Genomic DNA, 26,203 nt, shown 5'->3' with positions numbered 1-26,203 from the left:
GGAGATGCCAGGCTTCGTGATCAAGTGGACTAAGGTGAGTTAAATTTTTTTTTATTTTTTTTAACCCCTCTAGCGCTGGTTTACTATGCATTCTGTATTCAGAATGCTATTATTTTCCCTTATAACCATGTTATAAGGGAAAATAATAATGATCGGGTCTCCATCCTGATCGTCTCCTAGCAACCGTGCGTGCAAATCGCACGGCATCCGTACTTGCTTGCGGATGCCATCCGATTTTCACACACCCCATTCATTTCTATGGGGCCTGCGTCACGTCGAAATTGGACAATATAGAGCATGCTGCAATTTCAACTGAACGCACAAGTGATGCGTTAAAAACAACGCTCATGTGCACAGACCCATAGAAATGAATGGGTCAGGATTTAGTGCGGGTGCCATACGTTCGCCGCACGGATCGCACCCGCACGGAAAACTCGCCCGTGTGAAAGGGGCTTTAAGGACCACAGGTTTATACCCCCCTAGTGACCAGGCCCTTTTTTACAAATCGGCACTCCACAACTTTAAAGTTTTTTTGCTCGGTCATGCAAATTACCACCCAAATGAATTTGACCTCCTTTTCTTCTCACTAATAGAGCTTTCATTTGGTGGTATTTCATTGCTGCTGACATTTTTACTTTTTTTGTTATTAATCGAAATTTTTAAAAAAATTTGAAAAAAAAGACATTTTTCACTTTCAGTTGTAAAATTTTTCAAAAAAAACGACATCCATATATAATTTTCTCTCTAAATTTATTGTTCTACATGTCTTTGATAAAAAAAAATGTTTGGGTAAAAAAAACTGGTTTGGGTAAAAGCTATAGGGCCGGATTTATCATTAGCTGAAGTCAGAATAATGGAGTGAAAAAGTCGCAAAAAAGTTGCAATTTTACTCCAGTGAGGACCATGCTTATCTTATGAGACTTTTTAATAGAACATGCGACTTTTTCATAAAAACGTGCGACTTTTTCATAAAGATGTGCGACTTTTGTAAAGCTGCTTACTGACGGATAAACTGCTACCGTCAAACCACATTTATTACAGTCTTAAAGGGCCGATCATAAATCTGACTTGGCTAAAATTGACTTTAGCCATATGTGAAAGTGGAGTGAGCTGTCAGAGTCATGATAAATCTGGCCCATAGCGTTTACAAACTATGGTACAAAAATGTGAATTTCCGCTTTTTGAAGCAGCTCTGACTTTCTGAGCACCTGTCATGTTTCCTGAGGTTCTACAATGCCCAGACAGTAGAAAAAACCCACAAATGACCCCATTTCGGAAAGTAGACACCCTAAGGTATTCGCTGATGGGCATAGTGAGTTCATAGAACTTTTTATTTTTTGTCACAAGTTAGCGGAAAATGATGATTTTCTTCTTTTTTTTTCCTTACAAAGTCTCATATTCCACTAACTTGTGACAAAAAATAAAAACTTCCATGAACTCACTATGCCCATCACGAAATACCTTGGGGTGTCTTCTTTCCAAAATGGGGTCACTTGTGGGGTAGTTATACTGCCCTGGCAATTTAGGGGCCCTAATGTGTGGGAAGTAGTTTGAAATCAAAATGTGTAAAAAATGACCTGTGAAATCCTAAAGGTGCACTTTGGAATGTGGGCCCCTTTGCCCACCTAGTATGCAAAAAAGTGTCACACATCTAGTATCCCCGTACTCAGGAGAAGTTGGGCAATGTGTTTTGGGGTGTCATTTTACATATACCCATGCTGGGTGAGATAAATATCTCGGTCAAATGCCAACTTTGTAAAAAAAAATGGGAAAAGTTGTGTTTTGCCAAGATATTTATCTCACCCAGCATGGGTATATGTAAAATGACACCCCAAAACACATTGCCCAACTTCTCCTGAGTACGGCGATACCAGATGTGTGACACTTTTTTGCAGCCTAGATGGGCAAAGGGGCCCAAATTCCTTTTAGGAGGGCATTTTTAGACATTTGGATCCCAGACTTCTCACGCTTTAGGGCTCCTAAAATGCCAGGGCAGTATAAATACCCCACATGTGACCCCATTTTGGAAAGAAGACACCCCAAAGTATTTAATGAGGGGCATGGCGAGTTCATAGATTTTTTTTTTGGCACAAGTTAGCGGAAATGAATTTTTTTTGTTTTTCCTCACAAAGTCTCCCTTTCCGCTAACTTGGGACAAAAATTTCAATCTTTCATGGACTCAATATGCCCCTCAGCGAATACCTTGGGGTGTATTCTTTCCGAAATGGGGTCACATGTGGGGTATTTATACTGCCCTGGCATTTTAGGGGCCCTAAAGCGTGAGAAGAAGTCTGGAATATAAATGTCAAAAAAAAATTACGCATTTGGATTCCGTGTGGGGTATGGTGAGTTCATGTGAGATTTTATTTTTTGACACAAGTTAGTGGAATATGAGACTTTGTAAGAAAAAAAAAACAAATCCGTGGATACGTAAAAAACATATGGCCGTCTGAATGGAGCCTTACAGGGGGGTGATAAATGACAGGGGGGTGATCAGGGAGTCTATATGGAGTCTATCCTGTAAGGCTCCATTCAGATGTCCGTATGTGTTTTGCGGATCCGATCCATGTATCCGTGGATACGTAAAAAACATATGGCCGTCTGAATGGAGCCTTACAGGGGGGTGATCAATGACAGGGGGGTGATCAATGACAGGGGGAGAGTCTATATGGGGTGATCACCCCCCTGTCATTGATCACCCCCCTGTAAGACTTATTCAGACGTCCGTATGTGTTTTGTGGATCCAATCCATATATCCGTGGATCCGTAAAAAACATATGGCCGTCTGAATGGAACCTTACAGGGGGGTGATCAATGACAGGGGGGTGATCAGGGAGTCTATATGGGGTGATCAGGGGTTAATAAGGGGTTAATAAGTGACAGGGGGGGTGTAGTGTAGTGGTGTTTGGTGCTACTTTACAGAGCTGCCTGTGTCCTCTGGTGGTCGATCCAAACAAAAGGGACCACCAGAGGACCAGGTAGCAGGTATATTAGACGCTGTTATCAAAACAGCGTCTAATATACCTGTTAGGGGTTAAAAAAATCGCATCTACAGCCTACCAACGAACGATCGCCGCTGGCAAGCTGCAGATCCACTCGCTTACCTTCCGATCCTGTGAACACGCGCGCCTGTGTGCGTGCGTTCACAGGAAATCTCGGCTCGCGCGAGATGACGCCAATCGGTGTTAGTGTAGCCTGAGAGCGCCGCAGCAATGACGCCTTTCGGCGTTAGGTGTGCGGCAAGCGGTTAAAGGCGTCCGTTTTGCATTCTGTCATAATGCAAGTCTATGGGCAGCAAAACGAATCCGCCCTTCCGCCTTATGGACTCCATTATGTTCCATTATAACCCTGTTATAACGGAAAGCCATAACGGAATCCCTAAAGCTAGTGTGAACCCACCCTTAAACCTGTCAATCACTGAGAACCCCCGTGACTCATAAACATAGAAAAATCAGGGATATAAAATAGTAAGACATAAATTATAATGAATCTTTTTTCCATAAAAGTATATAAATCTGCTCCGCTCCTCCTGCTCTATACACTACGTGCAGAATTATTAGGCAAATGAGTATTTTGACCACATCATCCTCTTTATGCATGTTGTCTTACTCCAAGCTGTATAGGCTCGAAAGCCTACTACCAATTAAGCATATTAGGTGATGTGCATCTCTGTAATGAGAAGGGGTGTGGTCTAATGACATCAACACCCTATATCAGGTGTGCATAATTATTAGGCAACTTCCTTTTCTTTGGCAAAATGGGTCAAAAGAAGGACTTGACAGGCTCAGAAAAGTCAAAAATAGTGAGATATCTTGCAGAGGGATGCAGCACTCTTAAAATTGCAAAGCTTCTGAAGCGTGATCATCGAACAATCAAGCGTTTCATTCAAAATAGTCAACAGGGTCGCAAGAAGCGTGTGGAAAAACCAAGGCGCAAAATAACTGCCCATGAACTGAGAAAAGTCAAGCGTGCAGCTGCCAAGATGCCACTTGCCACCAGTTTGGCCATATTTCAGAGCTGCAACATCACTGGAGTGCCCAAAAGCACAAGGTGTGCAATACTCAGAGACATGGCCAAGGTAAGAAAGGCTGAAAGACGACCACCACTGAACAAGACACACAAGCTAAAAAGTCAATACTGGGCCAAGAAATATCTCAAGACTGATTTTTCTAAGGTTTTATGGACTGATGAAATGAGAGTGAGTCTTGATGGGCCAGATGGCTGGATTGGTAAAGGGCAGAGAGCTCCAGTCCGACTCAGACGCCAGCAAGGTGGAGGTGGAGTACTGGTTTGGGCTGGTATCATCAAAGATGAGCTTGTGGGGCCTTTTTGGGTTGAGGATGGAGTCAGGCTCAACTCCCAGTCCTACTGCCAGTTTCTGGAAGACACCTTCTTCAAGCAGTGGTACAGGAAGAAGTCTGCAAGGTAAGAAAAACATGATTTTCATGCAGGACAATGCTCCATCACACGCGTCCAAGTACTCCACAACGTGGCTGGCAAGAAAGGGTATAAAAGAAGAAAATCTAATGACATGGCCTCCTTGTTCACCTGATCTGAACCCCATTGAGAACCTGTGGTCCATCATCAAATGTGAGATTTACAAGGAGGGAAAACAGTACACCTCTCTGAACAGTGTCTGGGAGGCTGTGGTTGCTGCTGCACGCAATGTTGATGGTGAACAGATCAAAACACTGACAGAATCCATGGATGGCAGGCTTTTGAGTGTCCTTGCAAAGAAAGGTGGCTATATTGGTCACTGATTTGTTTTTGTTTTGTTTTTGAATGTCAGAAATGTATATTTGTGAATGTTGAGATGTTATATTGGTTTCACTGGTAATAATAAATAATTGAAATGGGTATATATTTGTTTTTTGTTAAGTTGCCTAATAATTATGTACAGTATTAGTCACCTGCACAAACAGATATCCCCCTAAAATAGCTAAAACTAAAAACAAACTAAAAACTACTTCCAAAAATATTCAGCTTTGATATTAATGAGTTTTTTGGGTTCATTGAGAACATGGTTGTTGTTCAATAATAAAATTAATCCTCAAAAATACAACTTGCCTAATAATTCTGCACTCCCTGTATAGTATGCTGCCTATAGATCAGCGCAATGGGTTCCCTATATATATCTTTAGCAATTTCTGATCTGGTGGTCTCTGCTTCAAACCAACATACCTCACTTTTAGACCCCTTTCACACGAACTATACGGATTGGCTCAGGATGCGTTTAGGATGCGTTCAGGGAAACTCGCACCATTTTGCAAGCAAGTTCAGTCAGTTTTGTCTGCTATCGCGTTCAGTTGTTCAATTTTTTCAGTGCGGATGCAATGGGTTTTGAAGCGTTTTTCACTCGCGCAATGAAAAACTGAAGGTTTACAAACAACATCTCTTAGCAACCATCAGTGAAAAACGCACCTGCTTACGGATGCAATGCGTTTTTCCCTGAAGCACCATTGACTTCTATGGCCAGGGCTGCTTGAATAGAATATAGAACATGCTGCATTTTTCATGCAATGCAGAACTTATGCGTGAAAAAAAAAAACGCTCATGTACACAGACCCATTGAAATGAATGGGTCAGGATTCAGTGCGGGTGCTATGCATTCACTTCACGCATTGCACCCGTGCGGAAAACTGGCTTGTGTGAAAGGGGCCTTAACTTCAGCCTGTAAAGAAATGTTCCCCAACCCGTGGCTCTGTTGCAAAACTACAACTCCCATCATGCCCTGACTACCATAAAGAAACAAATGTACGTTATTGCCAGAAGGCAGATTTCTGATGTTTTTGGTCAGAAATGTTAAAATTCAATGTCAATATTCATGCTACATATTAATGAAGGTAGACAACTATACCAGCAGTGAGGCCAGCATTACATACATGGATTTCCACAGTTCAGCTGGGTTCACACGGGCATTGCGGGTGATGTGTGGGAACAGATGCAGGTGCGTTGTGGGAAAATGCGCAATTTTTCCCCGCGAGTGCAAAGCGTTTTAATGCATTTTGCACGTGCGTGAGAAAAATTTGTATGTTTGGTACCCAGGTTAGGTGTTGTGTAGATTTTATTATTTTCCCTTATAACACGGTTATAAGGGAAAATAATAGCATTCTTAATACAGAATGCTTAGTAAAATAGGGCTGGAGGGGTTAAAAAAAAATAATATGTAACTCACCTAATCCACTTGTTCGCGCAGCCCGGCTTCTCTTCTGTCTTCTTCTTTGATGATCTGTGAGGAAAATGACCTGTGGTGACGTCACTGCGCTCATCACCTGGTCCATCAGATGATCCATCACCACGGTGATGGATCATGTGATGGACCATGTGATGAGCGTAGTGACATCGCCACATGTCCTTTTCCTCAAAGAAGAAGAAAGAAGAGAAGCCAGGCTGCGCGAACAAGTGAATTAAGGTGAGTTTATTTTTTTTATTTTTTAACCCCTCCAGCCCTATTGTACTATGCATTCTGTATTACGAATGCTAATACAGACAATAATTTCACTCAGTTCAATCTATACTTAGTTCAATCCGTTCTCATAGGCCCACCTATTTGATTATAAATATCCGGCTATCTAATTAGATGTCATAATCCCTTGAAAAAGCTGGCTGGCAAAACCCACGTCTGGGCACGGTTTGGCGGTGGTGTGGTGTAGATATTGGGTTAGTATGTATTGCATTGCGTTGATTTTATGCTATCTATTTGGTATAGTCTGGTAACTATGTTGTGATCTCGCAGTACCTATTGTTGCATAATACTAGCAGTTGGCATCTATGGAACATCTCTTTGTGATACCTATTTTATCAACTTCATTTCTGTACTTTATATAGTACTTATGAGACTAGTAGAAGCAACACTAGATATCTGCTGTAGAATTTAATGACATTTATATACCGTTGGTCAGTATCAATAGTGCGTGCATTTATTTCCCTTACTACCCTATGTACAGGTGAAACACGAAAAATTTGAATATCGTGCAAAAGTCCATTTATTTCAGTAATGCAAATTAAAAGGAATTGCATTAATGCAGCTTAAAATTTGAATTTTATGAAAAGGTTCAATATTCTAGGCTCAAAGTGTCGCACTCTAGTCAGCTAATTAATCCATACCCCCTGAGCAAAGGGGACCTCACAATTGTGACTTTGGGGTTTCATAAGCTGTAAGCCATAATCATCCAAATTATAACAAATAAAGGCTTGAAATATCTCGCTTTGCCTGTAATGAGTCTTTCTCATATGTTAGTTTCACCTTTTAAGTTGCATTACTGAAATAAATTAACTTTGCACAATATTCTAGTTTTTCGAGTTTCACCTGTATATGTCTGCCCTTGCACTTTACAACCTATGAGATTTTAAATGTTCTTAATTATGTGAAGCCATATTTAAGTGTTTAATAAAAAAAATTGATTATTTGAGTATATATTGTGTGGTGAAATTATTGTTTGCTTAAATTTAGAGCCATATATTCTTTGTTATTGGTTCCGTCTTTTGTGATATTGGATAGCATATACATATATGGGAAAAGTATTCGTTGGTTGCTTTATTAATAGTTTAGAGTCCTGTCGCTGGGAAGTAGGGATATGATTAAATGGTATTAAAGGCACAAGGACACCTCATTTATCAAGTGAGTAGGTGCCCACCACAGGAGAAAAGTAAACTGCAAGAACAGAGCTCAATAACTGATAAAATATGTCAATAAACATTTTTTTGTTTTGTTTAGTTCTTTTTCATTTCATTAATCCCAATTCCTTTATTACAGCTGACACTGTTCTTTATGTAATGTAATGCATGCTCTACAACACCATCTTGTTTTTTTAGCCAAATATGTCCAAAACTTTTCATTATTTATTACCTAAAGAGCATTTTCCACAGGATCAACCCTATTATACTAGGGGTAATGCCTGGTAATTCTCGCCTTGCTGATATAAAGCATACCTTGCAGATCTGCTCTTAACAAGAAATCCTACTTTTAATGTGTATGCCAATTAGGTTTTAAATGTATCAAGAGGAGGGGTCTAGATCCTTGGTGCACATTAGTTCCTCCTTTGTGAAATGGTCAAGCCCCCTCCCCTTGATTAACAATGCCAGTTATTAGCAGCATGCTTTCCCCTGGCACTGTAATTCCACAGCTTCATTGTCTATACCACTGTTGACAAATGCATAGTACTTATCTGCTTTGCATAGCTAGAAAACTCAGATATACTGCGCGTGTAGTAAATCTGTTGGACTGTTGGAGCTGTTCCACTTTCACTAACCCTGGTTTCACACCTAAGCGTTTCTCCAACGCGCGTTTTTATGCGCGTTTTTGTAGCGCGTTTTTATGCGCGTTTTTGTAATAGTAAACGCGCGTTTGACGCGCGTTTGGGTGATTGACAGCAGTGTTGTCCAATGAGTCTATGGCCCAAACGCGCGTCAAACGCCCCAAAAAAAGCTCCTGAACTTGTTTGAGCGTCGGGCGTTTTACAGCGCGATCGTACGCGCTGTAAAACGCCCAGGTGAGAACCATTCCCATAGGGAATCATTGGTTTCTCCGTGTTGAGCGTTTAACAGCGCGTAGGAACGCGCTGTAAAACGCTCAGGTCTGAACTTAGGGTAAGACCTGCTGATTTTGTACAAAAAAAAATTGAAAAAAAGTCACACATTTTTGTGCAAAATAAGATTTGTGTAAGAATATGCAACTTTTGTATAACATGTAGCCTTTGTTAAATTACCCACATAATGTTAAAGCAAAAAATTCAGTTTTCTAGAAGACACCACAAGAGGGTGCTTAGGAGCTTTCTGTATACTGTTTTAATTCAATAATACAACAGTAATCAGTCAGCTCCTTAAAGGGGTTGTCTCACTTCAGCAAATGGCATTTATCATGTAGATAAAATTATTACAAGGCACTTACTTTACCTTTGCTGTCTGGATTCATTTTTTCATCACATTATAAACTGATCATATCCAGGGGTTATTACCACCCTACAATCCAGTACTACTGTCTGTGCTCGCACCCTATAGGAAAAAGCGCCATCCTGTGTGCACTCCCCCATCCAGGCCACCAGAGATGTCGGCCCTTTTTTCTATAGTGTGCATAGTCATGGATACGAGCAGTGTATAATGTGATGGAAATATGAATTACGCCAGACGACCCTCTGGTATACTTTAACTGGCAGTGGCTAAACCAAACCGCACATGAGCCAAATTTAGTAAGGCCCAGCACAATTTAAAAAATTTGGCACAGCAACAAAAACCAAACAGAAACCTAAAACAGACACAAAAAACATTGCAAATGATAACCCCCCCCCCCCGCCCCCATGTCCATACAGAAGATTTCACGCCCTGTATCAGCAAAGTATGTTCAACCACAATAATGATACATTAAGAAATTAATCATCACTGAATTTTGGGTCTAAAACTGACATTGTATCATGATGTGCAGATCAACTAAACAATATATTAAATCATAAATATATAAATGTTTCTCCCTGCCAACTATATTTTATAGTAGTTGAGACTTGGTCAGTTTTTTTAGAAATGGTTAATGTTGCTTAGATTTTGTTGATGCCCTGAGAATCACAACCAGGCCAACAGGCAAGGGAAAAAGTTTAGACAGCAAAATACATCAATTTCCTGAAACTGACATACACTTGGCAGCTAGGAGAAAAATACTCAAAGATGCACTTAAATTGAAATGCCATAAAACTGAAAGAAGAGAAAAAGAATACCTAGTGCATTCATTTCTTATTATTCGTAGATCCCACAAAAAGCTGTTTGACAGCATTCTCCTTACCAAATGCCAGGATAATTTTAATTAAAGTAATATTTCTGCAATTGCAAAACAATGCAACTTTTGCAACTGCTCATATACTGTACATTACTATACTTGATAGAAGTGATTATTATAATTTTTTTTTACAATTGTCATTTTTTTCCCTCTTTTTTGTTGGACAAGAAATATTTTTTTCTTTTTCCTCAACCATAACCTGTTTTCACAAGTGTATTATAATGTCAAAGCTGATAACTCCTCATTTGCCCCTTCTCTGTTAACCCAATGCTTAGAGGTATTGTTGAGCGAATCAAACCATCCATAGTGGAATTCGATCCGAAGTTTAGGAAAAATTTGATTATCAATGAATCCGAATCTCCTCGCGCTTCATGGTAATGAATTTTTATTTTTTTCTTCTAAAATAATGGCTACACGTGTTACAAAGTGAAAGTAAGATGTCCAGGAATGCAAGATCATCCATAATGCTGGACAGACAGCCAATAAGCAGCTGGCCAGCCCCTGTGATTTTGCAGCCCTTCCTTATCCTGCACGGTCTCCGCCATTTCCCAGTGAGCTGACCATAGGGAGAGATGTGACAATCGCTAGGGACAGTGTTACTAAAAGATTTTACTTGTGGAATATTGGATCAGGAGAGTGCAGTGACAGAGTATAGGGAGAGCATAGGGAAACTGCAGGCCCACCTTGTTTAATAGATAAGCAATTCTATTATGCCTTGATTCTGAAATTGGGCTGAATAACCTGTCTTGTTCTAATGTTAGAGGGGTGTCCACCTTGTTTATTACATAAGCAATTATATTAGGACTTGATTCTCAAATTGGGGTGAATAAGATTTCAAATTTTACTGTTACTAGGTGTCCACCTTCTTTAATAGATAAGCAATTCTATTACATCTTGATTCTCAAATTAGGGTGAAAAACATGTCTACTTCTACTCTTACTGTGGTGTCCATATTGTTTAAAGTGGAACTCCTGGCAAAATGTTTATTCTTTGACCTTCTAGAAAGTGATGTCATGTAACCAACTCTCTGATCTCCAACTGACTCCTGACAGGAAGTCAGTTAAGTCTCTATTCATTCCTATGAGACTAGGAGTGAGGCTCCCATAGGGATACATAGAGAAACTGACTTCCTGTCCACATATAAGATGCTGTGTCAGTTGGAGAGTCTGATGGTCACATGACACAGGTGAGACACAGGTATAATTCACAAATATAGCCACTGGTAAGAAAATTACATTCACTACAGATTACATCATGTACCTGCCACACCTGTGACAGGTGATAGAAGGTCTGAAAGACTGACTGCACATGAGTGATCTGACAGCCTCTTTTGGTTTCACTGTGTCTGTGTGTTGCTGGTATGTATACACCTCCTGTTCAGGTGTGGATCATGTGACCTTTTACCTCTCCCTATTTAGTCTGACTTTACCCATCACTCCTTGCTCCGGATAGCTTCATTTAGTTTTAGAAGAGCTGGAGTGTGATTTTTGTTGAAGTCCTGTTCATCCATCATCCTCAGAAATTAAGTGTTCCGCTTGTTGTGTTTTGTACCCCCCCAACCGGGGTGTTTACTAGGCCTCAGCGAGACACTGGTTCCTTCACAAGGGAAGGAACAGGTTGTGTCATTACCTTTAGGGCATCTGAGGTTCACCAGCCAAAAATTGGTAAATTCCACCTGACAATGTAACATATAAATTAGTGAAATTTATTTACCTGTCTACTAGGTAGAGCAGGGGCATATCACAGCCAAAAATTGCTGAATTTCACCCGACAATTTAACAGAAAAATTAGTACAATGTATTTACCTGTCTACTAGGTAGTGCAGGGGTAAATCACAGCCAAATATTGGTGAATTTCACCCGACAATGTAACAAACAAATTAGTGAAATGTATTTCCCTGTCTACTAGGTAGAGTAGGGGTATATCACAGCCTAAAATTTGGGATATGTAACCCAACAATGTATCAGACAAATTAGTGAAATGACTTAAAATAGAATAAAATACGTAATTTTTTTAATAAAAAATAAACTTGATCTATGAGGTGGTGGTCCATATGGAGTAGGTGCTTGAGGAGGTGGTGGACGTAGTGGTGTAGATGGAAGTGGCGATGGAGGAGGACGAGGTAGCCAACACTGTTTTTTTGTTTTATTTTTTATTTTATTTTTTGTTTAAATTAGGGCAACCCCAAAAGAGTGGGAATTATAAAAAATACAACAATGAGCAATTGTGCTGTAATATAACAATGGCTGGGTAAGGCCGGTATATATGTCTATTCTGCACAAGGTACAGACAAGTCCTGTGGGATCCATGCCTGGTTCATTTTAATGAACGTGAGCTTGTCCATATTGGCTGTGGACAGGCGGCTGCCCCCTGCCATGCTAAACACACATTCAGACAATACACTGGCTGCAAGACAGGCCAGCACCTCCAAGGTGTAAAGGGCAAGCTCAGGCCATGTGCCCAATTTTGATACCCAGAAGTTGAAGATGGCAAACCTTTCATTCAGTACGTGTAGGCGTGTGCACACATACTTCTCCACCAAGTTGCTGAAATGCTGCCTCCTGCTAAGACGTTCCATATCAGCTGGTGGTGCTGGCTGTTGTGGCATGCTGACAAAGCTTTTCCACATTTTGGCCATGCTAACCCTGCCTTCTGAGGTGCTGGCGGTGTCCCAGTTGCATTGGCGACCTCTTCCTTCTCCACTGCCTTCGCCTTGTACTTCCACTGAGCCCCCGCTGTCAGGTGAGAATTCCACCAGCAGCGCGTCTACCAGCGTGCGCTTGTACTCGTGCATCTTACGATCACACTCCAGTGATGAAATTAAGGACAGTACGTTGTCCTTGTAACGGGGATCCAGCCACGTGGCCACCCAATAATCAGCACAAGTTAGAATGTGGGCAGCTCGGCGGTCGTTGCGGAGACACTGCAGCATGAGGCAATGAAAAGCTGTCATCTGTGGGAGGTGTATCGTCTGTGTCCTCTGTATCCCCCAGCCACGCACCAGTGATGGCCATGAGCTGGTTTGGGTGCCCTCCTTCTGTGAACACAGTTCCTCCCCCTCCATTTCCTTATCCTCGACCTCATCATCCTCCAGAACTGTGCCCTGGCTGGACAATTGTGTACCTGGTGGTTTATGGGTGCAGGAACCCACCCTCGTAGCCACTTGTGAATAACTGACCTGAAACCCTATGACGTTTTCCCTCTTCCTCCTCCTGTGCCACATCCGAAGCATTTTTTCAGGAGGCATAGAAGTGGGATAGTAATGCTGAGAACGGCGTCATCGTCACTGGCCATGTTGGTGGAGTACTCAAAACAGCGCAACAAGGCACACAGGTTTCGCATGGAGGGCCACTCATTGGTGGTGAAGTGGTGCTGTTCCGTAGAGCGACTCACACGTGCGTGCTGCAGTTAAAACTCCACTATCGCCTACTGCTGCTCGCACAGTCTGGCCAGCATGTGCAAGGTGGAGTTCCACCTTGTGGGCACGTTGCATATGAGGCGGTGAGTGGGAAGGCCGAAGTTACGCTGCAGCGCTGACAGGCGAGCATCAGCAGGGTGAGAACGCCAAAAGCGTGCACAGACAGCCCAGACTTTCTGCAGAAGCTCTGACATTTCAAAGGCCAGTAATTTTGAACTGCAGGTATTCAGGACCAGGGATCACAGGTGGGTAGGGGGGTACTTCCTCTTTCGCTCCAGTGTTTGGGAGTCAGAGAGTTGAACGCTTCCATGGGACATTGTGGAGATGCTTGGTGACCCAGGTGGTGACATTGCTGGCCCATCCTCTGTTTGCAGGGTGGCAGGTGCCACTGTCACTCCAGAGGTGGATAAAGAGGCCGAAACTGCAGCAGAAGAGGAAGCAAGAGGAGCCAGAGACCTTTGTTTTTGGGGTGTCTACTCCACTGCAGCTCGTGCTTTGCACTTAAATGCCTGGTCATGCAGGTGGTGCTCAGTTTGAGAATGTTTATGCCTCGCTTCAGGCTCTGATTGCACAGCGTGCAAACCACTCATGTCTTGACATCAGCACATTTTCTTAAGAACTGCCACGCCAGGGAAGTCCTTGGAGCTGGCTTTGGTGTGCTCTGTCCCTTGGTGCGGTGGGCAGTAGCAGGCGTACTGTCTAGGGGATGGCTGCTTCGCTTTTGCACCCTGCTCCCTTTTCTGCTGTGTTGGTGGCTTTGTGCGGCCACCGCCTCCCTCTTCCTCTGAACTACACAGGTCACTCGCATGACCTTGATTCCATGTGGGGTTGAGGACCTCATCGTCCTCCACATCATCTTCCACCCAGTCTTCACCCCTGCCCTCCTTGTCGGTCTGCACACTGCAGAAAGCCACAGCAGTTGCCACCTGTGTTTTATCATCATCCGAGATGTGCCGCGGTGGTCCTCCCATGTACTCATCCTGAAACATAAGTGGTTGGGCATTGGTGCACTCAATCTCTTCCACTTCTGGTGCAGGGCTATGTGGATGGCCCAGGAAACCCTGCTAGCAGAGTCATCAAAAAGCAGAAGAGACTGCTCCATGACTTGGGGCTCAGACTACTTGGCTGATTTGCAAGGGGGTGAGGAGAAGGACTGATGGAAATGGGGTGCAGGTGCCAACTCTGATCTTTCAGCAGGAGATTGGGTGGGAGACAATGTGAAGGAACTGGAGGCACTGTCAGCCACCCAATCTACTATCGCCTGTAGTTGTTCTGGCCTCACCATTCGTAGAGCCGCATTCGGCCCTACCAAATAACGCTGACTGTTCTGTCGCCTACTCGTACCTGAGGAAGGGGTTTCACTTGTGCGTGTAGCTGGCACAGATCGACCACGTCCTCTTCCTGCAACAGGAGCTCCACCAGCAGCACCACGACCGGGGCCACGTCCCTTATTTGACGCTCTCCTCATTCTTTGCGTTCACCTACCAAACAGATGGTTTATGTCAGGCGACAATGTAACCGCCAATAGTCAACGATTAAGTTCACTGCGAGTAAGGCAGTGCCGGTGTCATAAAGAGGAAATATTTATTGAGGTCACACAACAGTGTGACAGGCAAATTTTATACAATTACTTCACGGTCCCAAAAAATGAAAATTTGTCAACCAACAATGTAACTGCAGTATTGACTGGTTGTATTTGATTGTGACAAATTCAGCAAAAGCCCCAGATGTAGGGTCTTGCCCAAAATGGGTGTTTTTTTTAAAACCAGAATATAACAGCAGTATTTAAAGTTTGTATTTGACTGTCACAAATGCAACAAAGGCTGCAAATGTATTATCTTTCCCAAAATGTTTTTTTTTTTTTTTTAAACCCAGTATATAATTGCAGTAATTAAAGCTTGTATTTGACTGTCACAAATATAGCAAAGGCCCCAGATGTAGGGTCTTGCCCAAAATGGGTGTTTTTTTTTTTAAACCCAGAATATAATCGCAGTATTTAAAGCTTGTATTTGACTGTTACAAATGCAGCAAAAGCCCCAGGTGTAGGGTATTGCAAAATTGGGTGTTTTTTTAAACCCAGAATAGAATTGCAGTATTTAAAGCTTGTATTGAGCTGCCAGAAATGTAGCAAAGGTTGCAAATTTATTATCTTGCCCAAAAAGGGTGTTTTTTTAATACCAGAATATAACAGCAGTATCTAACACTTGTATCGGACTGACAGAAATGCAGCAAAGGCCGCAAATGTATTATCTTGCCCAAAATTGGTGTTTTTTAAAACCCATTATATAATTGCAATATTTAAAGCTTGTATTTGACTGTCACAAATGCAACAAAGGCCACAAATGTATTATCTTGCCCAAAATTGATGTTTTTAAAACCAGAATATAACAGCTGGTGCACTGAACTTGCACAAAATGGCCGCCGACACCCACCTAACTAACAGACAGATAAAAGTTATTTTTCTGTGTCACTGTGCTCAGGGCAGGGAAAAAAAAAATAGTGCACTGCACCCACACAACAAAATCGATGTAGATCGCTGAGTTAACAAGCACTTCTGATAACAGATTCTTTCCTATTCTCTCCCTCACAGCAGCAGCATCCTATCCCTACACTAATAAGGGAATAGTGACGTGCAGCGATACATGACTCCAGCTTATATAGAGACATGCTGCACTGGCCAATCACAGCCTTGCCATTAGTAGGCATGGCTTCTAAGGGCACATGAGTTAAACGATTGTTGATTGGCTGCTCTGCAGCCTTTCAAAAAGCGCTATTAACTCGTCGAACACCAAACTCGAACCCAAACTTTTACAGAAAAGTTTGGGTTCGGGTCCTGGGTTCAAAAATCCTAAAGTTTGGTACGAACCCAAACTTTACAGTATGGGTTCGCTGAACCCTAGTATTTAACAGAATGATGGCTAAAAATTAATAGGACATCTTGGTTAAAAGTTAAACACCTCCTGTAGATACCTATTCTCATAGAACATAAGGTACTCCCACACGGAGTCATGATGTGGTGTAGTTTGGAATTCAATGGGAAAATTGGTTTCTGAGATAGTCCTGGCACTTTCAAAGTTGTGAACACTACACCTGATTGACTGTACATAAAACATGTCCTGCTACCTGCGGCTACTGACTACATGACAAATACAATCGAGTAGCCGCTTGTGGAATATATTTTACTGCAGGTGTCACTATTTGAAGTGTGCTGCAATGCTAAAGAACCAGGAAAATTCATATTAGTTCAAACAACAGTGGCAGACAAAAAACACACAATGAATGCATGATTATGCATGTAGTAACCGCATGCGGGCAGACATGTGCTTCCTAACTGTATTATGTCCACATCATAACCTGTACCTGTACAGGCTGCTTGAGGTGGAGCCAGAGCCGGTAGTTTTGTATTATTACGAGAACGCAAACTGGAGCAAAATGGAGAGCTATATTTTCCAAACTCCTTTATTAGCTGCCTATGTGTAATATTTCAGGGTGCAAATGAAATGTAAACATAATATGACCATTCTTAGTCAAGATACTTTAAATCATTCCTGTTTTTTCATTGGAAGCAGTTTCCTTTCTTTCCTCTATGGAAAATTAAAGATTTTGGGGGTCATTTACTCTCCAGAAATACATCTACATTATTTCTGTCACAGATTGTGGTGCAAGGGTAATTTGCAGCGCAGTCTTCAACTTTTCCCCAGTCACGGTATAAGAAAGTGGACATGCTGTGGGTACTGAAGGGAATGGGCCAACATTTTCTATGCCTGTTTTAGGCATAGAAAATCTACATAATCGAGGGAGCTAGCGTACATTTAGAAGCGACGGTGGATAGTCTGAAGTTATGTAGAGGCCGGTGTCTCTACATAACTTCAGTAGACCATCGCTAGTGCAGGGCCTTATTAAGACTGGCGTCTAAAATGCCGGTCTTAATAAATTACCTTCTTTGTCTATAATCATGTGTTTGTGAGAATCGGGAAAGATATCTGACTATGCGGCAAAGCATTCTGAGATACATACATACATTTCATTAAAAAAACACTTGTGATTACTAAAGCAGGTAGCTTCATTTGTGCTGGTGCTATTTGCAAAGTATTCTCTTAAAGTTACATATAAATTAAGCATTACCTTAAATGTATTTTTCTTTCGAAAATCTTCTACTGTCATTGCATTAGAAAAATAAAAATGTTTAAAAAATACTCTTAAAATAAACTTCTTACCCCAACGGTGTTCTGTTTATAATCCACTATTAGGATCATAGCCAGTGAAGTATTGAATCCAGAGAGACCAGATGCCACTTCCAAGAGGGGACGGTGGCAAGTAGTGATGGAAGCACATCGGCCGGGACGTTTCGCAAAAGCAAACGCGCGTTCGCGATCCAATGTTTGCAAACCGTGCGTTCACGGTGGGCCTTATTCACTTTAATAGCAGGCAAAACTGAAAAACCTTCAGGTCATATTTGCAGCCACCAAATACTTACTAGAAGTGCACAAATAGTCCCACAACATAGACAGTGGCATACCAGAGGGGGATCAATGGCAAAAATTCATACAAAAAAATACGTATTTTAATCAGGGGCCATCTTTTTGTCTCTTAAAGGTAAACTCTCAAAATGTGCCCTGCTGGAGCCTAGAAAAAAATTATTTTAAGCCACGGGAGTACGCGCCCCAAAAATTAGGCATCCACCGGACAGAAAAGAACAAGTGATTATGTTGCTGGAGGTATATTACACAGTGGCTAACAATTTTACTGCAGGCAATGGCGTACCGCCAATAGAGGCAGGGTATGCGACTGCTATGGGGCCTGTGGGAGGGGGGTCCGGAGTGGATGTAAGGCACAGCCCCCTAATTACACTAATACAACAATGGCTGCTGTAGTGCAGCCAGCACTTCTTTCTTGAGTCCCTATCTGGGGCTCCGACAGGCCCTGCTTTCCTTGTGCTCAGAGCCCCCCTCCACCTTGCATGCTTTGAGCATGTCCCTGCGCTAGCTCCGGCACTCCGGTAGTAACCTTCTGACACAGAACTAAGTGGGCGGGGTTCGGGAGTCAGGACCTGCTGCGCAGACACAATCAGATAATGTAAGTAACTGTATGTGCATTCACTGCACTAGTAAAAAAAAACACGGGGGGTGGGGGGGACTTGGGTTGTTATTGGCGGGTGGGGGGGGGGGGTAGGGTGGGCTGTACCAGGAACTGGTTGGATTCACAGCAGCAAGAAGAGTTCATGAACTCTTACCCGCACCTGTTTCGTTGTGGGTGGAAATTCCTCTGCCAGCGCCCGCAGCAGCAGAATGCAGCATTTCTCGCAGGCCTGGAAATACAGCATTTTGCCAGCCCTCTGTGATGCTGGTAACATGTCCGCCATTTTGTGTTTGTACCGGGGGTCTAAGTATGTTGCCACACAGTACTGGCCCTTGACCTCTATACTTTTTATACGGAGGTCCCTCATCAAACACTGGAGCACTAAATTTGCACTAAATTGGAAGCGGTGGAGCGCCCTGTCTCCTGCTCATCACCCAGGAGAATTTTGTCCTCGGTCTCCTCAGCCAGCCACGGACAACACCAGTCATTCACGAAAAGTTTAAAGTCTCTCTCAAAGCCCTTCTTGCTCCTCCTCCTCCCCCCAGCCACCATCCTCCTCTGACTCCTCTTCAGACTCCTGCTGACTTGTCTCCGATGGAGTAGCCCCCCTGGGAATTCATTCAGCCTTGCGACTTCCTCATCTTCCAGTTCCTGCTCCTCGACGGCTTGATCAATGACACGATGCATAGCACGCTCCAGAAAGAAGGCGTAAGGTACGATGTCACTTATGGCGCCCTGGCAGTGACTGACCAGTTTGGTGATCTCATCAAATGGCCGCAGAAGTCTGCATGCGTCGCGCTTGAGCAGCCACTGGCGCGGTGAAAAGAAACCAAGCTCCCCAGAACCTGTCCTGCTGCAGTGTTCGTACAGGTAGTCGTTAATGGCACCTTGCTGCACGTTCCAGTGCGTCGGGCTGTCACAAATCAGACGTCTGATGGGCAGGTGGTGTCGCCGCTGAACGTCAGCAAGGCGAGCCATGGCCGTGTAAGATCTTCTGAAATGGTCAGAGATTTTCCTGGTCTGCCGCAAGACATCCTGTGCACAGCGAGTTCTGCCTGCTTCTACTCTTTCTCCTCCCTATCTGCTGCTCCGTCTCTCCCTCTGATCTCCCCACCTCTTCATCTCTTGTGGGCACCCACGTCACATCCATCGACACGTCATCATTGTCACCTTCACCACTACTGACATTAGAGATCAAGTAGGCAGCAACAGCAGAGACCACCCTCCTTGGGCTGATCTGAGTACTGTCATCAGACCACTGGGTGGCGGTCGTTGCTACTTCCTCATCCAATGCCAAGATTGGCTGCGCATTGGTAAAATCTGGGAATGGATGGGAAAATAATTCCTCTGACTCCAGTGAATGAGCTATGGTGGTGGTAATGTCTTTAGGGGTGCACACAGCAGAGAGTGAGGAGGGTGCAGATACTGAGGATGAGGAGGGTACAGAAGGTATGCCTTAATCAGTATTTTGTGGAAGCAGGTATATAGAACCCCTTAATCAATACCGTATTTGGTGGAAGCATGTATATCGCACCCCTCAATCTGTATTTTGTGGAAGCCGGTGTATCGCAGGCCTCAATCAATATTTGGTGGAAGCAGGTATATCGCACCCCTCAATCAGTATTTTGTGGAAGCCGGTGTATCGCAGGTCTCAATCAATATTTGGTGGAAGCAGGCATATCGCACCCCTCAATTTGTATTTTGTGGAAGCAGGTATATAGAACCCCTTAATCAATATTTGGTGGAAGCAGGTATATATCTCACCTCTCAATCAGTATTTTGTGGAAGCAGGTGTATCGCAGGCCTCAATCAATATTTGGTGGAAACAAGTATACATCGTACCCCTCAATCAGTATTTTGTACCCTTCAATCAGTATTTTGTGAAAACAGGTATATAGAACACCTAAATCAATGTTTCGTGGAATCAGGAATATCGCACCCCTCAATAAGTATTTTGTGGAAGGCGGTGTATCGCAGGCCTCAATCAATATTTGGTGGAAGCAGGAATATTGCACTCCTCAATCAGTATTTTGCGGAAGCAGGTATATAGAACCTTTTAATCAGCATTTTGAAGAAGCAGGTATATTGCACCACTTAACCCCTTAAGGACTCGGCCCTATTTCACCTTACGGACCATTTTTTGCAAATCTGACCAGTGTCACTTTAAGTGGTCATAACTTTAAAATGCTTTGACTTATCCAGGCCATTCTGAGATAGTTTTTTTCATCACATATTGTACTTCATGACACTGGTAAAATGAAGTAAAAAAAATATATTTTTTATTTATAAAAAAAAAAAAATTACAAAAAATGTATACAAAATTACAAATTTCCAAGTTTCAATCTCTCTACTTCTATAATATATAGTAATACCTCCAAAAATAGTTAATACTTTACATAGGTAGGGTCTCATTTTCTGAGGGATGAGATGACAGTTTTATTGGCACTATTTGGGAGTGCATTTCACTTTTTGATCGTTTGCTATTACACTTTTTATGATGTAAGGTGACAAAAAATGGTTTATTTAGCACAGTTTTTATTTTTTACGGTGTTCATCTGAGGGGGTTAGGTCATGTGATATTTTTATAGAGCCGGTCGATACGAACACGGCGATACCAAATATGTATACTTTTTTTTTATTTATGTAAGTTTTACACAATAACAGCTTTTTTTAAAACTAAAAATATGATGTTTTTGTGTCTCCATATTCTGAGCCATAGTTTTTTTTATTTTTTGGGCGATTGTCTCAGGTAGGGGCTCATTTTTTGAGGGATGAGGTGACGGTTAGATTGGTACTATTTTGGTAGGCAAACGCCTTTTTGATCGCTTGCTGTTTAGCACAGTTTTTATTTTTTATTTTTTACGGTGTTCATCCGAGGGGTTAGGTAATGTGATATGTTTATATAGCCAGTCGATACGGACGCGGCGATACATAATATATATACTTTCTTCCCCCCCCTATTTTTTAATAATAGTTTTTAACTTTATTTGGGGAAAATGACATTTTTGTTTATTTTTACTTGAAACTTAAAAAAAAAATTTTGGGGGGGACTTTATTTTTCAACTTTTTTTTTCAATTTCTTTTTTGTCCCACTTTGGGACTTGAACTTTTGGGGGTCCAATCCTTTACAATGCATTCCAATACTTCTGTATTGGAATGCATTGGCTGTGTGAGTAATACTGAGTGTATTACTCATACAGCTTCCGGCCTGTCAGATCCAGGGGGCTGGATCTCACAGGCACTTCACCGGAAGGCAGCGTGATGCCTCAGGAAGGCATCGTGCTGCCTTCCATGCCATCAGGTCCCCCCCACAGCCCCATGGGTACCCGATGGCACCGCCGCCGCAGCAGGTAAAAGCCGCAAACAGCAGGTCTGAATTGCCGGGAGTCCCCTGCGCATTTAGCCGTGGTTCCTGCTCAATGATTTGAGCAGGCACCCTGTTCCGATCACCACCTGCTGGGCGGCGGTGATCGGAACTATAGATGACGTACCAGTACGTCATGGGTCCTTAAGGACTCGAGAACCATGCCGTACTGGTAGATCATGGGTCACTAAGGGGTTAATCAGTATTTTGTGAAAACAGTTATATAGAACACCTGAATCAATATTTGGTGGAAGCAGGTATATTGCACTCCTCAATCAGTCTTTTGGGGGGCAACAGGTATATCACATCCTTTGAAAATAGTTTTTCCAATAACGCTTGTCCCTCTATATAGCTGCTTGTCTGCTGCGGTATCGCAGCAGAACTGCACACAACTGCTGCACAATACAAATGCACTATAACATACTTTCTATGTTAGAAAGTACATTATAGGTATATCACACCCCTCAGTTTTTTGGGGGGCAACAGGTATATCATACCAGCTGTATCTAGTTATTACAATAGCGTTTGTCACTCTATATAGCTGCGGTATCACAGCAGAACAGCACACAACTGCTGCTCAATACAAAAGCACTATAACAATGTCACTTAGATATGTAGCTGTACTTATCGCGCTGCAGGTCCTCGATGTGATGTGGGTTAAAATCACAGAACTCAGTAAATCGTTGTATAAGAAGACTGCACTGCTGCTCACTCTGAGCCTCCTCTTTTTTCGGTACAGAGAAAATATTTGGCATGGAAATTGACCATCAAGCTCCACAGATAGGAATCTCTCCTCTACCTAACCTTCCTGTAGGTAATCAAGGAATCGCAACTATAGTGAAGCACTGACTTCCTTCGTACATGACAATTTTTTTTATTATACTCACAAGCTCACAATACTCACTTTGAAGAAGCGCGTAAGCAAATCCCGGATTGGGCGATACCTGTGATTGTGCACCTTTGGGATTTTATACATACAGTACAGACCAAAAGTTTGGACACACCTTCTCATTCAAAGAGTTTTCTTTATTTTCATGACTATGAAAATTGTAGATTCACACTGAAGCCATCAAAACTATGAATTAACACATGTCGAATTATATACTTATCAAAAAAGTATGAAACAACTGAATATATGTCATATTCTAGGTTCTTCAAAGTAGCCACCTTTTGCTTTGATTACTGCTTTGCACACTCTTGGCATTCTCTTTATGAGCTTCAAGAGGTAGTCACCTGAAATGGTTTTCACTTCACAAGTGTGCCCTGTCAGGTTTAATAAGTGGTATTTCTTGCCTTATAAATGGGGTTGGGACCATCAGTTGCGTTGTGGAGAAGTCAGGTGGATACACAGCTGATAGTCCTACTGAATAAACGGTTAGAATTTGTATTATGGCAAGAAAAAAGCAGCTAAGTAAAAAAAAAAAAATGGCCATCATTACTTTAAGAAATGAAGGTCAGTCAGTCCGAAAAATTGGGAAAACTTTGAAAGTGTCTGCAAGTGCAGTCACAAAAGCCATCAAGCGCTACAAAGAAACTTGCTCACATGCGGACCACCCCAGGAAAGGAAGACCAAGAGTCACCTCTGCTGCGGAGGATAAGTTCATCCGAGTCACCAGCCTCAGAAATCGCAGGTTAACAGCAGCTAAGATTAGAGGCCAGGTCAATGCCACACAGAGTTCTAGCAGCAGACACATCTCTAGAACAACTGTTAAGAGGAGACTGTGTGAATCAGGCCTTCATGGTAGAATATCTGCTAGGAAACCACTGCTAAGGACAGGCAACAAGCAGAAGAGACTTGTTTGGGCTAAAGAACACAAGGAATGGACATTAGACCAGTGGAAATCTGTGCTTTGGTCTGATGAGTCCAAATTTGAGATCTTTGGTTCCAACCACTGTGTCTTTGTGCGACGCAGAAAAGGTGAACGGATGGACTCTACATGCCTGGTTCCCACCGTGAAGCATGGAGGAGGAGGTGTGATGGTGTGGGGGTGCTTTGCTGGAGACACTGTTGGGGATTTATTCAAAATTGAAGGCATACTGAACCAGCATGGCTACCACAGCATCTTGCAGCTGCATGCTATTAGATCCGGTTTGCGTTTAGTTGGATCATCATTTATTTTTCAACAGGACAATGACCCCAAACACACCTCCAGGCTGTGTAAGGGCTATTTGACCATGAAGAAGAGTGATGGGGTGCTGCGCCAGATGACCTGGCCTCCACAGTCACCGGACCTGAACCCAATCGAGATGGTTTGGGGTAAGCTCGACCGCAGAATGAAGGCAAAAGGGCCAACAAGTGCTAAGCATCTCTGGGAACTCCTTCAAGACTGATGGAAGACCATTTCAGGTGACTACCTCTTGAAGCTCATCAAGAGAATGCCAAGAGTGTGCAAAGCAGTAATCAAAGCAAAAGGTGGCTACTTTGAAGAACCTAGAATATGACATATTTTCAGTGGTTTCACACTTTTTTGTTATGTATACAATTCCACATGTGTTAATTCATAGTTTTGATGCCTTCAGTGTGAATCTACAATGTTCATAGTCATGAAAATAAAGAAAACTCTTTGAATGAGAAGGTGTGTCCAAACTTTTGGTCTGTACTGTATATATATATATATATATATATATATATATATATATTAATATATACACACTATCTAACATAATGACACAAAGCAAAGAGCACAGCAATAACTGCTGTCTCTCTCAGATCTGCAAAATACTACATACAAGGGCTGCTGGGGAGGTTCTTATATAGTAAGGGGTAGGCAACTTTCCTATTGGTTGCTAGAGATGTGGCTAAGCTCAGACAAAGACACTGCAGCCTTCTCATTGGCCCACAAGCAAGAAGGGAGTTTACTGATGAAAACAAAATTATGAATATTCAAAATTACGAATATATATCACTATGTTCTAAATATTCACAAAGTCTCGAAGTGCCGATATTCACGATTAATATTGGCTATTCGAATATTCGCGCCCAACACTATTAAGAACAACACTTTGCATGTGGAAGAGGTGGAAATGTGGGATTAGACAGGGTGATAGCCAGACCACCCTCAGTTTGTCTTCTCAGCGCAAATTGGACAATGAAGAGGAGGAGGAACAGGAGACGGGTGCCTCTTCTACAGAGGGTAGTACCTATGGAAGTCTAATTCCATCTGTTCAGCATGGGTGGGCAGAAGAGGACGAAAAGGATGAGGAGATTGAGAGTGTCTTGCCTGTTGGTACTATGGCACACTGTCATGGTCTTACCTTCTTACCACTCTCCTTCGTTTGACATGTGCTGGCGGCCATCTTGGTTTCTGGGTTTCTTGTAGCCTCCCACCCTGCGGCTTCTCCTTCCCACTGGGAGGAGCTGGATGCCTAGCTCATATACAGACGTGGACAAAATTGTTGGTACCCTTTGGTCAATGAAAGAAAAAGTCACAATGGTCACAGAAATAACTTTAATCTGACAAAAGTAATAATAAATTAAAATTCTATAAATGTTAACCAATGAAAGTCAGACATTGTTTTTCAACCATGCTTCAACAGAATTATGTAAAAAAATAAACTCATGAAACAGGCATGGACAAAAATGATGGTACCCCTAACTTAATATTTTGTTGCGCAACCTTTTGAGGCAATCACTGCAATCAAACGCTTCCTGTAACTGTCAATGAGACATCTGCACCTCTCAGCAGGTATTTTGGCCCACTCCTCATGAGCAAACTGCTCCAGTTGTGTCCGGTTTGAAGGGTGCCTTTTCCAGACTGCATGTTTCAGCTCCTTCCAAAGATGCTCAATAGGATTGAGGTCAGGGCTCATAGAAGGCCACTTTAGAATAGTCCAATTTTTTCCTCTTAGCCATTCTTGGGTGTTTTTAGCGGTGTGTTTTGGGTCATTGTCCTGTTGCAAGACCCATGACCTGCGACTGAGACCAAGCTTTCTGACACTGGCTAGTACATTTCTCTCTAGAATTCCTTGATAGTCTTGAGATTTCATTGTACCCTGCACAGATTCAAGACACCCTGTGCCAGACGCAGCAAAGCAGCCCCAGAACATAACAGAGCCTCCTCCATGTTTCACAGTAGGGACAGTGTTCTTTTCTTGATATGCTTCATTTTTTCGTCTGTGAACATACAGCTGATGTGCCTTGGCAAAAACTTCGATTTTTGTCTCATCTGTCCACAGGACATTCTCCCAGAAGCTTTGTGGCTTGTCAACATGTAGTTTGGCATATTCCAGTCTTGCTTTTTTATGATTCGTTTTCAACAATGGTGTCCTCCTTGGTCGTCTCCCATGTAGTCCACTTTGGCTCAAACAACGACGGATGGTGCGATCTGACACTGATGTTCCTTGAGCATGAAGTTCACCTTGAATCTCTTTAGAAGTCTTTCTAGGCTCTTTTGTTACCATTCGGATTATCCGTCTCTTAGATTTGTCATCAATTTTCCTCCTGCGGCCACGTCCAGGGAGGTTGGCTACAGTCCCATGGATCTTAAACTTATGAATAATATGTGCAACTGTACTCACAGGAACATCTAGTTGCTTGGAGATGGTCTTATAGCCTTTACCTTTAACATGCTTGTCT

The sequence above is a fragment of the Bufo gargarizans genome, chromosome 9 (genome assembly GCF_014858855.1).
Source record: "Bufo gargarizans isolate SCDJY-AF-19 chromosome 9, ASM1485885v1, whole genome shotgun sequence".
Taxonomy (NCBI): Eukaryota; Metazoa; Chordata; class Amphibia; order Anura; family Bufonidae; genus Bufo; species Bufo gargarizans.
Note: the sequence above shows the minus strand (reverse complement) of the source record.